Source organism: Macaca fascicularis, chromosome 4, assembly GCF_037993035.2.
Source record: "Macaca fascicularis isolate 582-1 chromosome 4, T2T-MFA8v1.1".
In the NCBI taxonomy this organism is placed as follows: domain Eukaryota; kingdom Metazoa; phylum Chordata; class Mammalia; order Primates; family Cercopithecidae; genus Macaca; species Macaca fascicularis.
The window spans coordinates 136,026,756-136,042,652 of NC_088378.1; the positions used below are offsets into that span (position 1 = coordinate 136,026,756).

The 15,897-nt window shown below is 39.9% G+C and overlaps 1 protein-coding gene and 1 pseudogene across 6 annotated transcripts in view; one reads left to right on the forward strand and one right to left on the reverse strand.

Moving 5' to 3' along the window:
* FKBP5 (FKBP prolyl isomerase 5) overlaps positions 1–15,897 on the forward strand; it is a 160,196-nt gene that overhangs the window by 69,428 nt on the left and 74,871 nt on the right. The window lies entirely within an intron of this gene.
* On the reverse strand, positions 8,477–8,593 carry LOC123573240 (small nucleolar RNA SNORA40; annotated as a pseudogene).

Genomic DNA, 15,897 nt, shown 5'->3' on the forward strand with positions numbered 1-15,897 from the left:
AAAATTTAGCATGCCTTGCTGATAAAAACTCAGCAAACTAGGAAAAGAAGGGAATTTCCCAATCTGATAAAGGGCATCTGTGAAAAACCAATAGCTGAAATCATAGTTAATGCTGAAAGACCGAATGCCTTCCCTATATAATATTTAGAACAAGTCAAGATATCTGCTATTCCCAATTGTATTCAGCATTATTCTGGAGATTCTAGCTAGTGCAATAGGATAAGAACAAGTATTCCAGATTGGAAAGGCAGAAGTAAAATTCTCTTTATTCACAGATGACATGATTGCCTATGATTTCTACAAAAATGCTATTAGAACAATTAAATATGCTTAACAAAGTTACAGGATACAAGATCAATATAGAAAAGTCAATTGTATCTATATACTAACAAATGAACAATCAGGAGTTGGAATTTAAAAATAATATTGACAGTAGAAAAAGATACTAAATGTCTAATGATGAATTTCACACACAAAAAAAATGCAAGATCTTTTCTAACTGCAAGCTTATGAAACGTTGAGAAAAAGAAAATCTAAATAAACGGACAGATACTGCGTTCAAGGATTGGAAGACTCAATATTGTCATCAGTTTTCCCCATAGATAATAGAAAGTTTAGAAAGTGATGGCTGGTTTTAAAATTCATATGGAAATGCAAAGACCTAGAATTGCCAAAACTATTTTGATAAAGGACAACAGAGATGGAAGATTTAACACTGATTTCCAAAACTTATAGTTGCAGTGATTAAAACATGGTATTTGTGGTAACTGGTGTAAAGATAAACAGATCCATGGAACAGAACAGAAAAGTCCAGAAAAAAAAATATGGTCAATTGATTTTTGAAGAAGCTTCCAAGGCAATTAAATGGAAAGAGTATTGTCCTTTCAAAAACAAAGGTTTTGGAACAATTTGGTCTTCATATATAAAAAAGTGAATCTTGATTCATACCTTACATCATACATAAAAGTTAACTCAAAATTGATCATAGACCTAAATGTAAAGCCCAAATTTATAAAATCTCTGGAAGAAAATCTTTGTGACTTTAGGTTTGGTAAAGATTTCTTAGGTATAACACCAAAAGCATGATTTATAAAAGAAAAAAATGATAAATTGGCCTTCATTAATATTAAGAATATCTCTTTGAATGCCGTGTTTAAGGGAATAAAGGACAAGCCCCAGACTGGGAGGAAATATTTATAGAAGATATTCTGATAAAAGACTTGTATTTAGAATATGTAAGGAATTCTCAAAACTCAACAATAAGGCCAGTCACAGTGTCTCCCACCTGTAATCCCAACACTTTGGGAGGTCAAGGCGGGTAGATCACTTGAGGCCAAGAGTTCGAGACCAGCCTGGCCAATATGGTAAAACCCCATCTCAACTAAAAATACAAAAATCAGCCAGGCATGGTGGCAGGCACCTGTAATCCTAGCTACTTGGGAGGTTGAGTCATGAGAATCGCTTGAACTCAGGAGGCAAAGGTTGCAGTGAACAGTGAACTGAGATTGCACCCCTGCACTCCAGCCTGGTTGTCACAGTGAGACTCTGTCTCCAACAAAAAAAAAAAAAAGAGAGAAAAGAAAAGAAAAAACACTCAGTAAAGCACATAACCTAGTAAAAAAAATAAGCAAAAGATTTGAACAGATATTTTGTCAGAAAAGATACATGAATGGCAAATGAGCACATAAAAGATGATCAACATCATTAGTCATTAGTGAAATGCAGACTAAAACTATAAGAATATACCATTACATCCTTACCAACACTTGTTACTGTCAGGCTTTTAAACTGAAGACATTACAGTGTCTAATCTCCAGATAAGGTTTTTCAGATTAAATTTAGAGAAGACATTACAGTGTCTTCAGTTTAAAAGCCTGACAGTAACAAGTGTTGGTGAGGATGTGGAGCAGCTGAAACTCTCATACACTTGTGGTGGGAATGTAAAATGGTACAACCACTTTGGAAAACAGTTTGGCATTTTCTTAAGGACTTAAAATTGACACTACCAAGTGACCCAACTATTTTGCTCCTAGGCATTTATCCAAGAGGAATGAATACATATGACCACATAAAGATTTGTTTACAAATATGTGGCAGGTTTATTTGTAATAGGCAAGAATTGAATCTATTCAAATGTGCATCAACAGGGACATTTGTGGTATCTTCATACGATGGAATACTATTCAACAATAAAAGGGAATGAACAATTGATACAACTTATTTTATTCTCAATATAATTATAGTAAGGAAATGAAGCCAGAAAAAAATGGCACATTATATGAAATTCTATAAAATCTACTCAAAAAGCAGATCAGATTGCCTGGAGACCTGAGTTGCAAACGGATGACTTATGAAGGAAATATTTGTGAGTAACAGGTATGTTCATCATCTTAATTGTCATGATGAATTCATGGATATATGTACATATGTCAGAATTTATCGAATTGTATATTTTAAATGTGTAATTTATCGTAGCTTAATTATGTCTCAAAATCTGTAAAAAAATATACTTCATGTGTTTATTGCTTGCTGCTCAAATTTCAGAATCACATAAGGGATTGAGACTAATTTTTAAAATAATTTTTCAGTGATTGAGTTTGAGGTAACATGCATTATATATAGCAGATTTGCCTATTATTATGTTTTTGAGATGGACTCTTGCTCTGTTGCCCAAGCTGGAGTACAGTGGCGTGATCTCAGCTCAGTGCAACCTCCGCTTCTAGGGTTCAAGCGATTCTTCCACCTCAACCTCTTGAGTAGCTGGGACTACAGGTACACGCCACCATGCCCAGCTAATTTTTTTTTTTTTTTTTTTTTTTTTTGAGACGGAGTCTCGCTGTGAAGCCCAGGCTGGAGTGCAGTGGCGTGGTCTTGGCTCACTGCAAGCTCCGCCTCCCGGGTTCACGCCATTCTCCTGCCTCAGCCTCCCGAGTAGCTGGCATTACAGGAGCCCACCACCACGCCTGGCTAATTTTTTTTTTTCTTGTATTTTTAGTAGAGACGGGGTTTCACCGTGTTAGCCAGGATGGTCTTGATCTCCTGACCTCGTGATCCACCTGCCTCAGCCTCCCAAAGTGCTGGGATTACGGACATGAGCCACCATGCCTGGCCAATTTTTGTATTTTTTTTTTTTAGTAGAAACGGGGTTTCACCATGTTGGCCAGGCTGGTCTCGAACTCCTGACCTCGTGATCTGCCTGCCTCAGCCTTCCAAAGTGCTGGGATTACAGCTGTGAGCCATTGCGCCTGGCCTTATAGCTTTATTACAAAATTGAGAAACCAGATGTTTTACTTTGTTTTCTGAATTTCTGAATGCATTTTCAGAATGATATAAAATGTTAAATTTTATTTTAGATTAGAATATTGTTGTCCAACTGGATGATTAATAAAGAAAAAGAAAGGAAAGAATGTAGTGAGACCCCCTAAGTACAAAATGGAGGAAGTCAATGGACTTCCAAGCTTGAGATAAATTCTTATGATCTTGATTGGATGATTAGGTATCGGTAGTAGAGAGAATAATGGCTCCTCAAAAATGGAACTTGTAAATATGTTACCTTGTAGGGCAGAAAGGACTTTGCAGACGTGAATAAGGTTAAAGGCTTTGAAATGGGGAGATTATCCTGGGTTACCCAGATGGGCTGAACTTAATCACATGGGTTCTTAAAAGTGGAGGAACTTTCCCAACTATAGTCGGAGAGAGAGAGAGATGGCTACAGAAGAATGATCAAAGAAATGCAGTATTCCTGGCTGAAGATGGAGGAAGGGGGCCACCAGCCGAGAAATGTGGGCAGCCTTTAGAATGTGAAAAAGCCAGGCGATGAGTTCTTTCCCAGAGCCTCCAGAAGGAATGCAGCCCTGCCAACACCTTGATTTTAGCCCAGTGAGACCCATTCTGGATTTCTGATCTCCAGAACTTTAAGATGATAAATTGGTGTTATTTCAGCCACTAAGTTTGTGTTAATTTCTTTCTTTTTCTTTTTTTCTTTTTTTTTTTTTTGAGACGGAGTCTTGCTCTGTTTCCCCAGGCTGGAGTGCAGTGGCATGATCTCACCTCACTGCAACCTCCATCTCCTGGGTTCAAGTGATTCTCCAGCCTCCCGAGTAGCTGGGATTACAGGCATGCGTCACCATGCCTGGCTAATTTTTGTATTTTTAGTAGAGATGGGGTTTCACTATGTTGGCCAGGCTGGTCTCAAATCTCGAACTCCTGACCTCAAGTGATCCACCTGCCTCGGCCTCCCAAAGTGCTGGGATTACAGGCAGAGCCACTTTGCCCGGACTGTTTGTGTTAATTTGTATGGCATCTTTAGATAACTAATACCACATGTAAGTGGGTAAAACTCAGAATTCATATTGTGCCAGAGGATTGCAATGGAAAGTGAACTCTGTATTGTTAAGATAACTTTCTATCCCTTGGGAATTGTTTTTCCTTCCACATAGCAAACCTCATTTTCCCCAGAAGTAAAACATATAAGTTACTTTTTAATGAATAAATACAAAATAATAGAGTTGGAATAAACCTTAGATATGATTCTAGTCTAACCCCCGAAAGGTATAGATGGAAAAACTGAGTGAGAGCCAAAGATTCCACAGCTAGTTACTGGCCCTTTCTTCCTTCCATATTTTCATGGTGGGGATTTAAGATGGCCAAGGTTTTTAATTCTTTCTACACAGACTCAAAATGTTATTCTTGTACAGTTTTTCTCTTAGGCATATAATGGATTTTGGGAAACAATTTCTAGAATAGTGTTTTAATGAGATAGTACTATAAGAGGATGCAGTATTTTTTTTTTTATTTTTATTTATTTATTTTTTTTGAGACGGAGTCTCGCTCTGCCGCCCAGGCTGGAGTGCAGTGGCCGGATCTCAGCTCACTGCACGCTCCGCCTCCCGGGTTCACGCCATTCTCCTGCCTCAGCCGCCCGAGTAGTTGGGACTACAGGCGCCCGCCACCGCGCCCGGCTAGTTTTTTGTATTTTTTAGTAGAGACGGGGTTTCACCGTGTTAGCCAGGATGGTCTTGATCTCCTGACCTCGTGATCCGCCCGTCTCGGCCTCCCAAAGTGCTGGGATTACAGGCTTGAGCCACCGCGCCCGGCCAGAGGATGCAGTATTATGTAAAACTTTTGTCTTGGGTTTTTTTCCCTCTGAGTCTCAAGTCTGAAACATCTCTTCCTCCAGTTGCTAGTAAATGTATACTCAAATATTGGCAGCTAGGTGTGGTCCTCTGTTCTTGACTGTCCATATTTAAACCACACTAATCCAGTTAATAAGGTAATTCTCTGTGTGTTGTGTATGCACAGGCATATTCTTATAATGCACTTCAGAGATAGATTTTAATTATGCTTGGGTGTTCTTAATTAGTACTCCTGATTAGAACAGAATTTTATTTTTACTTTTATAGTTGAACACTCAGGTACAGTGTAATTCTCCAGATTAGATTTTTCAGATTAAATTTAGAGAAGGAATGTACTCAGCTTGTAATGGTATTTCAGCACTGACTCTATAGTGTCTAATATTTTGCCTTCTTTACATTGACTGTGATTTTGAAAATTGTGATTCATCTCATCATTTATTGAGTACTGCTCCTATGTCATTTATTTATACTAGGTGGTGGGAGTACAGAATGAATAGGACACATTCTCTATATGTATAGTGTTTATAGACTTTTCTCATATGTTACCTTGTTGGCTGGTTCCTACAAATCATCAGGAGACTTAGGACCAAACTCTTCAGCCCTAGTGAATCACGTCAAGGTACTTTACCCTGTGGCACAGGTAGAAATTTGACTTTCTATAAAAAACCTAGACAAATAATAGGGGCTCATTCCTACTGTCTTCACCCTTACCAAAATGTAAGTTCTATGGAGACAGAAATTGTTTCCTGTTGTTTAATGCTGTATCTCCACTACAACAGTGCCCGGCACATAGTAGGTGTTCAGTAGATATTTGTTGAATAAATAGCTGAATGGCTTCTACTTATCCTTCAGCTTTCAATTAATTTATTATTATTATTTTAAATTTCTGTTTCTTTTTAGAGATGGAGTCTCATTGTGTTGGCCAGGCTGGTCTTGAACTCCTGGCCTCAAGTGATCTGCCCGCCTCGGCCTCCCAAAGTGCTGGGATTACAGTCGTGAGCCACTGAGCCTGGCTCACAACTACTTTTTTTTAAGAGTCAGGGTTTCACTATGTTGCTCAGGCTAGACTCCAATTCCTGGGCTCAGGCGATCCTCCCACCTCAACCTCCAAAGTTGCTGGAGGTACAGCACGTGGCACTGGACCCAGCTGCTGCCATAACTTTAACAGTGATGCCTATGGGATGTACCTTTGAGCTAAGGGGTCTCTTGTCTTGGTGCAAAGCTGGATACAGCTTATGAGAGATAAGAGGCAATGCATAAAATTAGCTGGGCATGGTGGCACATGCCTGTAATCCTAGCTACTCGGGAGACTGAGGCGGGAGAAACGCTTGAACCCGGGAGGCGGAGGTTGCAATAAGCTGAGATCGTGCCATTGCACTCCCGCCTGGGCAACAAGAGCAAGACTCCATCTCAAAAAAAAAAAAAGCTATGCATAAAGTCGAGAAAGAAAGTGCCAGAGAAGGATTCAGGTTGCTTCAGGGGGTAAAAGAGCAGTAAATAGTTTTATTTGAACAATGGTATGGTATGGTATTAAAAGACATTGAGAGGAATAGTGCAGTAACTTCAGATACTTTCTAAGTGCTGTAGATCTTTAAAAATCCATCATAGTCGTCTTGCTGACTTCTTTTTTTTTTTTTTTTTTTTTTTTTTTTTTTTTTTTTTTGAGACGGAGTCTCACGCTGTTGCCCAGGCTGGAGTGCAGTGGCGCGATCTCGGCTCACTGCAAGCTCCGCCTCCCGGGTTCCCGCCATTCTCCTGCCTCAGCCTCCTGAGTAGCTGGGACTACAGGCGCCCGCCACCGCGCCCGGCTAATTTTTTTGTATTTTTAGTAGAGACGGGGTTTCACTGTGGTCTCGATCTCCTGACCTTGTGATCCGCCCGCCTCGGCCTCCCAAAGTGCTGGGATTACAGGCTTGAGCCACCGCGCCCGGCTGCTGACTTCTTTAGTGACGATTTGAGTTTTAATTATTCAGTTATGCTGCCAAAAGTACTGCAGGTTGTCAAGTATCATTTATCCAAAATGCTTGGGACCAGAAGTGTTTTGGATCTTGGATTTTTTCAAATTTTGAAATATTTGCATATTTCTCTAAGAGAAAGAAGATATTTTGGCATGTAATGCATAATATTTGCATAATTATAATCCAGTGTTCTAAAATGATTGTACCCACCAGAATCTACAAACAATAAGGAACTGTGGTTGTCTGCTGCAAATAACTATGACAAACCACACTGTATCACATGTATTAGCCCATTGTGACATTGTCGATTGACCATATGTACATACATGTATACATAAGATACAGTATCTTGGGGATGGAACCCAGGTGTAAACATGAAATTTATTTATGTTCATATGTACTTATACACACAACCTGAAGGTAATGTTATACAATTTTTTTTATTTTTATTTGTTATTTTTTTAAAGTCAATACATTTTTATTCAAGGAATTCCATGTTGTGATTTCTTCCACTGTCCATCAAGGCCACTTTAGATCCACTAAAGAGCTGGAGTCAAAAGATTTACCTTCAAGTTAGCCCTTTTTAATGAAACTGATGCTTATTTTAATCCAGTTGTCTGTCAGCCCATAATTCTTTTACTTTGGCTTCTGTCATCTCCTTTTAATATGGATATACTGATGAAGACTTGAAAATTCACCAAGAATCTTTGGGATCTAATTTCTTAAACCAGTTTGGTTTAGGGTCCTTTTTACTGTAGGTGTGGATCTGCCTGGTTCTCAATTTGACACCCTCCCTTAACATGAATGAGTTCAAATCATATTCATTCCTAAGCAATCACACTCAGGAATAGTACAGATGTGTGGAATATGCCAGTACCTTTAACTCTGGACATCATGTTCTCAAGATAAAAGCCATTAAAGCAAAAAGCCATCGTATGTATCGTCAACATGAAATTGTAATGCAAAATTAATACTGCTGAGGATTTCCCTTATATCCCATGCTGTTTATCTATTTTACAGTCCTAGAATCAGTCTTTTTTTTTTTTTAAGAGACAGGGTCTGTCTTTGTTACCCAGACTGGAGTACAGTGGTACCATCAAAGCTCAGTGCAGCCTCCAACTCCTGAGCTCAGTCCTTTTGCGTCAGCCTCCCCTTCCTGAGTAGCTGCAACTACAGGCACATGCCCCAGTACCCAGCTAATTTTTAAATTTTTGTGAAGATGAGGTGTTTGTTACTTTCTTGCCCAGGCTGGTCTTGAACTCCTGGTTTCAAGCAATACTCCCGCCTCAGTGTAGAGATTGCAGGCTTGAGCCACTGTGCCTGGCTTGGAACCAACCTTTGCGGCTATCAATACTCCCATCAGTTAACTGTCTCAGGTATCATAATATCCCTTCTTACGTGTATCAAAACTCATACTGAACAATGAGTTCTGGGTTGCAAAAGAGGATTTATTTTTTGCACCTATCCATAAGTCTTTGTCCACAAGTTAAAAACAGTGCAGTATACAATATTTTTAATAATTTTGTGCGTGAAATAAAATTTGTGTACCTTGAACCATTAGAAAGCAGAAGTGTTAGGTGTGGAGTTTTCCACTTGTGGCATCATGTTAGAATTCAAAAAGTTTCAGAGTTTGGAGCATCTTGGATTTTGGATTTTTCCAATTAGGAATGCTCAACCTAATCAGAAGTGAGACTTGGACATTAAAAGTTTGAAAGCCACGGTTTTATTTGCTTAGTAAGTACATAATTGCAACAGTACTTTTTATCTTAGTTATTGTGTAGAATCTGATGACTCCTCGACATGTCACCCACACTTCTCTCCTGAGCTCAGGCCTTATCTCTAATAACCTTCTGGACATCGCACAAGCATCCCTTGCTCAACACACCCCAGCCAGAGTTCTCTTGCTCTCCATAAAAAGCACTCTAAAATGTTTGAATTAAATTGAAGAGAAAGAATACAAAGTCCTGATAAGTGGAACCATGAAATGTTTCATCTTTTTTTCCCTAAGTTTAAAAAGATCATGAAAGTAATACATGTTTAATGTTAAACTATTTAAATAATATAAAAATAAAATCTAAGAAGTGAAAATTCCTTCTTATCCTCCCAAATCTCATTCTCTAGAGGTAACACTGTTTTAGTAGTTAGGTAAGTTATCTTTCCAAACTTCTTATAAATAAGCAAATATACAAACACATATATACTTTTTCCCCCTTGGAAACAGGATCATGTTACAAATCATTCTGCAACTCACCATTCACTTAACAGTACATCTTGAAAATCCATCTGGTTTTTCATGTGATTATTAGAAGATTGTTTATGTGGAATGGGTAAGACCCCACCTGCTCCATATTAGTGATATTTTCCGAGGTTAGCTGTCTTAAAGGGAAACAATGAAAAAGACATTTTGGCATGTAATGAATAATATTTGCATAATTGTAATCCAGTGCTCTAAAATGATCACACCCACCAAAATCTACAAACAACTAGGAACCATGGTTGGTGGCTGCAAATAATTGCTATAAATTACACTGTTTGTGCCAGGTGCGGTGGCTCATGTCTGTGATCCCAGCACTTTGGGAGGCTTTGGGAGGCTGAGGCGGGCGGATCACTTGAGATCGAGGAGTTCGAGACCAGCCTGGCTAACATGGCGAAACCCCATCTCTACTAAAAATACAGAAATTAGCTGGGCATTGGTGGCTCACACCTGTAATCCCAGCTACTCAGGAGGCTGAGGCAGGAATATCATTTGAACCTAGGAGGTAGAGATTGCAGTGAGCGAAGATCAGGCCACTGCACTGCAGCCTGGGCAAGAGAGCAAGACTCTGTCTCAAAAGATTTAAAAAAAAAAAATTACACTGTTTGTGTTACATATATTAGCCCATTGTGGCATCATCAACTGACTTTTTTTTTTTTAATGGTCCAGATAACGAAATCATCACTGGGCACTATGCACCATAACAATACACTTCATTTACTACAATGCTATTCTTTTTTCCTTCTTTTTTTTTTTTTTTGACAATATCTTGCTCTGTTGCCCAGGCTGGAGCATAGTGGTTCAACCATGGCATGATTCTCCTGCCTCAGCCTCTCCAGTAGCCGGGACCACAGGCGTGTATTTTTTATTTTTAGCAGAGGTCGGGTCTCACTGTATTGCCCAAGCTGGTCTTGAACTCCTGGGCTCAAGCCTTGACCTCCCAAAGTGCTGGGATTACAGGTGTGAGCCACTGCGCCTGACATTCTTTTATAATGGATGAACATCTACAAAATATTTTCCGAATTCAGTTGTTTGGATGTTTTTGTTTAGACTCTTAGCTAAATGATTCTCTACTGTATAGATTTATCTCATCCTTTTTAAAAACTGTATATTTTTATAAGTATGCATTTGCCAAATTTTACTCTAACATTCCCATGACCATCCTCTTAAAGAAAAACTTTGAAATACTTTTATTTAGCCATACAGTTAAAATTTGGCTGGAACTAAGTGATCTGTGTTTAGTTGATGAACCGATCCATGCTTGCATTCTTCCTGTTCTTGCATCATGACTTTTTCATCTCCCCTTGATTCTTTCCCCTATATGCATTTAAGCCTGTCTGGTTCTTTTCTCAAGCCTTTGCTCTCTACTTCCCTTTCACCCAAAGCATTTCATGTTTCCCCTTTACAACCATAGTATAAGTATCAAACTTCTCACCTGTGACTTCTGCCTCTCTATACATCTCTCTTCTACTTTTAACTTTCATGTTCACAATATGCTATCTTTCTCTTATTTTCACTTCTTACCTTCTCCAACTTCAGAGAATCCCCACTGCCTAGTGTTCTTGGGAGATGCTAGAGGATACACAAAATGCCACCTCCCAGAAGGTCGAGGCATTTTTTTCCTTAAAAAAAAAAAAAAAACCTTTTAGCCAAACACTTCTAAGAAAAAAAAAAAAGAAAGATTCCAGAGGTAATTGCATCTACAAAATAAAGACTAAGTGCTAAGAAAATGAGCAATCCGATAAGAATATGTAAAATAAAAAACATTATTACTGAATTCTTTTTTTTTTTTTTTTTTTTGGAGACAGAGTCTTGCTCTGTCACCCAGGCTAGAGTGCAGTGGCATGAACTTGGCTCACTGCAAGCTCTGCCTCCTGGGTTCACGCCATTCTCCTGCCTCAGTCTCCCAAGTAGCTGGGACTACAGGCACTCGCCACCATGCCTGGCTAATATTTTGTATTTTTAGTAGAGATGGGGTTTCACCATGTTAGCCAGGATGGTCTCGATCTCCTGACCTCGTGATCTGTCTGCCTCAGCCACCCAAAGTGCTGGGATTACAGGCCTGATCCCAGCCTGGCCTTTTTTTTTTTTTTTTTTGAGATGGAGTTTCACTCTTCTCCTCCAGGCTGGAGTGCAATGGTGCGATCTTGGCTCACTGCAACCTCTGTCTCCGGGGTTCAAGTGATTCTCCTGTCTCAGCCTCCCAAGTAGCTGGACTTACAGGTACCTACCACCATGACCAGCCAATTTTTGTATTTTCAGTAGAGACGGGGTTTTTCCATGTTGGCCAGGCTGGTCTTGAACTCCTGACCTCAAGTCATCCGGCCGCTTCGGCCTCCCAAAGTGCTAGGATTACAGGCTTGAGCCACCTCACCTGGCCACTAAATTCTTCTAAAAATCCCTTGAGCACACTAAATGATATATTGAACATAGTTGATGACCAAATGGTGATGTAAAAATTCCATTAGGCCCGGCATGGTGGCTCATTGTTATAATCCTAGCACTTTGAGAGGATGAAGTAGGAAGATCACTTGAGCCCAGGATCACTTTGAGACCAGCCTGGGCAACATAGCGAGACCCTGTCTCTTCTGAAAAAAAAAAAAAAATTAGGTGTGGTGGCACATGTCTGTAGTCTGAACTACTAGGGTGGCTGAGGGGGAGGATTGCTTGAGCCCAGGAATTCAAGGCTGCAGTGAGCTATGATGGTACCACTGCACTCCAGCCTGGGCAACAGAGCAAGACCCTATCTCTTTTTGTCTTTTTTTTTTTTTCCTTTTTGTGGAGAACGGGGTCTCGCTATATTACCCAGGCAGGTCTCGAACTCCTGGGCTCAAGCTATCCTCCCGCCTCTGCCTCCCTGAGAGCTGGGATTACAGGCGTGAGCCACCCACGCCCGGCCGACCCTATCTCTTAAGAGACAGTAAGAAATAAAAATTCCATCAAAGATTTTCTCTTAGGGTATAAAACCAGAGACAAAGATGAAAAACGGGAGAAATGTCCAATGGTTCTCAACCATATCTGGCTGCACATTAGGATCATCTAACATGCTTTTTGAAAACACCATTACCCTGGCCCCACCACAGACAAATTAAATCCAGACTCTCTGGGCTGCACCCCAGGCATCCGTAGCTTTTTTAAGTTCCTCAGGTGATTCTATTGTTTAGCCCAGGTTTAGAAAAATACTTAAGAAACCTGAAGGATAAAACCAAAATGTCCAAAGTCTATCTAATAATACTTCTAGAAGTAGAGGACAGAGACATCAAGGGAAAAGAAATAATGCTAGAAAATTTTTCTGGAGATTTCCGCAAAGACTTGTCTTCAGCAGTTAAGGGCCAGAATATCAAGGCCCCTGCAGGAATTAAGGAAAGAAGACAAGTACCTTGACATATCCTTGCAATGGGTCTGAACTCCAAAAATAAGGATTATTATGTCTTCCAGAGAAGAAAAGATGGGAGCCGCAGTGTGCACTCTGGAGGGAAAGAAACCTACCTGGCCTAACTGATCCAAACACAGGTTCTGCTTTTTCCCCCAGATGCCGCTCTCTAATGCGTTCCCCTAGCTCACTCCTGCTTTCTGGGGCTGACCCCAGACCTAGAGCTTCTCCAGCCTCCCCTGGGAAGAGCTGCTCTTAACAGTTGGTGTTTGGGAGGCAACTTTCTCTTCTTTGCTCTCTCCTTCGGTCTGACCTCATCTGCTGTGTAGTGTTCAGAAATTCCCCCAAAGTTCTGGTTCGCTTAGGAACACTTGTTTTCCACCTCAGAGTTTTGCAAATTTTAAAAACTTTCTTGTCATCCCAGCATCTTCCTGGGGAGAGGAAGTTGATGACTTAATCCTGTCGTTCAACTTTTTTGAGGCCAAATAGGGTAAAATCATATTAAGGGGAATAATAATGTATTCAGGTTCATCCTTTAGTATGTAATAGTAACATTTGGATAGTCTAATATTTTCTGGCTTTTTTGTTTGTTTTAATATAATCCTTTGCTTTCTGCTTACTTAAAAATAGTAATTTATCCAACTCAGCACTCAGAGTCAGGGAAAGTGTGGTCTGTTAGCTTTGTTTTCTTCAGTAATTACTTGTACTGAGAAGAAAAACAAGTTTACCAAAGAAATATCTTTCTGAAAACTCTCCTGTTAGTAGCATAATCTGAGGCAAGACAATGATATTTTAACAAAGAGAACAATACAGTAATTTACGTAATACACATAGGGAATTGGTGGATATGGCTTTAAAATGACTTCTCATTTGGGGGACCTGATAGTTTAGTTATGTTAACTGAAGTTTTCAGTACACTGTTGATAAAATATTAAGTGTATTCTCATTTTTCTGTTATATCTCAGGTGTTTGCTGACTAGCACTTTGGAGAGTATATGCTTATCTGCCATGTCCATAACAGAACGAACTGTGTATTCCCTTTCTGATGTACTGGATAGCAATTTTTCGCCTTTGGACAGTTCAGCACAATAAGCTTTATCATAGATTAATATCCATAGCTACATAGTAATATTAAATCCAGAATAAACCTAGGGTGAGGGAAAGAAGAAAAGTCTCTCTTATAAAAACGGTGAAACTGTCTCAGTGTGTCATTACAGTTTTTAGGAATTGTCGGTCCTTACTGTCTTTTTTATATAACATTCAATCAAGGAAAAAGTTTCCTTTGTTTTGTTAGCTTACAAAAACTCATACTCCTAATGGCTTAGTTGGAATTAAGGGAAATACTTGGAAAATTCAGTTTATTTCTTTATTCTTCCAGCTTTATCTGCTTTTGAAAGTTCAAAAGTTTGTTTTCTTGTTGTTTTTATCTTTGTGTTTTAATTATTCATAGTACTTCTCTTCATATGGACTCAGTACCGCTGACAAGAGCCATCCTCTGAGATTACTAAGATGACTTGCATCCCTTGAAGTGTTGGAGCCAAAAAATGAAGAGCTAATTCCTTTATCAAATGGGATTTAGAAAGCTAGTAAATCAGCTTATACAGGTTGCCTATTTACTTGGATTTAAACAAGCCATTGTTTTCAAAATAGCAAGGTGTGAGAACCAAAAGAACATGTTTCTTTTTTTTTCTCTCTCTTTTTTTTGAGACAGAGTCTTGCTCTGTTGTCCAGGCTAGAGTGCAGTGGCATGACCTCGGCTCACTGCAACTTCTGCCTCCCAGGTTCAAGCGATTCTTGTGCCTCAGCCACCCGAGTAGCTGGGATTACAGGCGTGTGCCACCACGCCTGGCTCATTTTTTTTATTTTTAGTAGAAACGGGGTTTCATCATGTTGGCCAGGCTGGTCTCAAACTCCTGGCCTCAAGTGATCCCACCCGCCTCAGCTTCCCAAAGTGTTGAGATTACAGGCATAAGCCACTGTGCCAAGCCTGAAAACATTTCTTTTTTTTTTGAGACGGAGTCTTGCTCTGTGCCCCAGGCTGGAGTGCAGTGGCGCGATCTCAGCTCACTGCAAGCTCCGCCTCCCCGGGTTCACGCCATTCTCCTGCCTCAGCCTCCCGAGTAGCTGGGACTACAGGCGCCCGCCACCTCGCCCGGCTAATTTTCTTGTATTTTTAGTAGAGACGGGGTTTCACCGTGTTAGCCAGGATGGTCTCGATCTCCTGACCTCGTGATCCGCCCGTCTCGGCCTCCCAAAGTGCTGGGATTACAGGCTTGAGCCACCGCGCCCGGCCCTGAAAACATTTCTTCATTGACAGTATTTTCATTTAAAAATTTAGCTGAACTCCAAATGATGAACATTCAAAAGAAAGCATTGTCTTTGGATGTGTTGTAGTTATGTTTGCTCAGTGCTTTGTTTTGATTTTTTTTGTGACATTTGCGCATGTGCGATCTCTCTAGCACTCTGAATGATTTGAAAGCAAGTTGCAGATATCATGACACCTCAACCCTAAATACTACAGCATGTGTCTCCTATGAACAAGGATATTACTCCACATAAAACCGTAATATTATATCACACTCCAGAAGGCTAACATACAGTAATAATAAGCTAATACACAGTCTCCTTTTCCAAGTTCTTATCATATTTTGTCCCTTAATGCAGGATCCAGCCAAGGATCACTGATTACACTTTGTTGTCATATCTCTATATAGTCTCCTTCAATCCCGTCTCTCTCTCTCTCTCTCTCTCTCTCTGTCTCTTTTTTTATCTTTTAAGAGATGGGGTCTCACCCTTCGGCCCAGGCTGGAGTACAGTGACGTGATCACAGTTCACTGCAGCCTCAAACTCCTGAGCTCAATCAATATCCTTCCACCTCAGCCACCTGAGTAGTTGGGACTACAGGTGCACACCACCTTGTTGGTTCTTTATGTCATTAACATTTTTCAAGAGTCTAGGCCAATGGTCTTGTAGAATGCTCCACAATCTGTTTTTGTCTTTTCTTCTTGATTAGTTTCCGGTTAAACATTTTTGATAGGGATACCACATAGATGATAGCACATCTATATCACATCACTACATCCTATTAGGAGATAGAGTAATAGCAGTTTTTTTCATTATTGGTGATGCAGAGTTTGGTTATGATGCAGATCACTTGTTAAAGTGGTATCAGTCAGA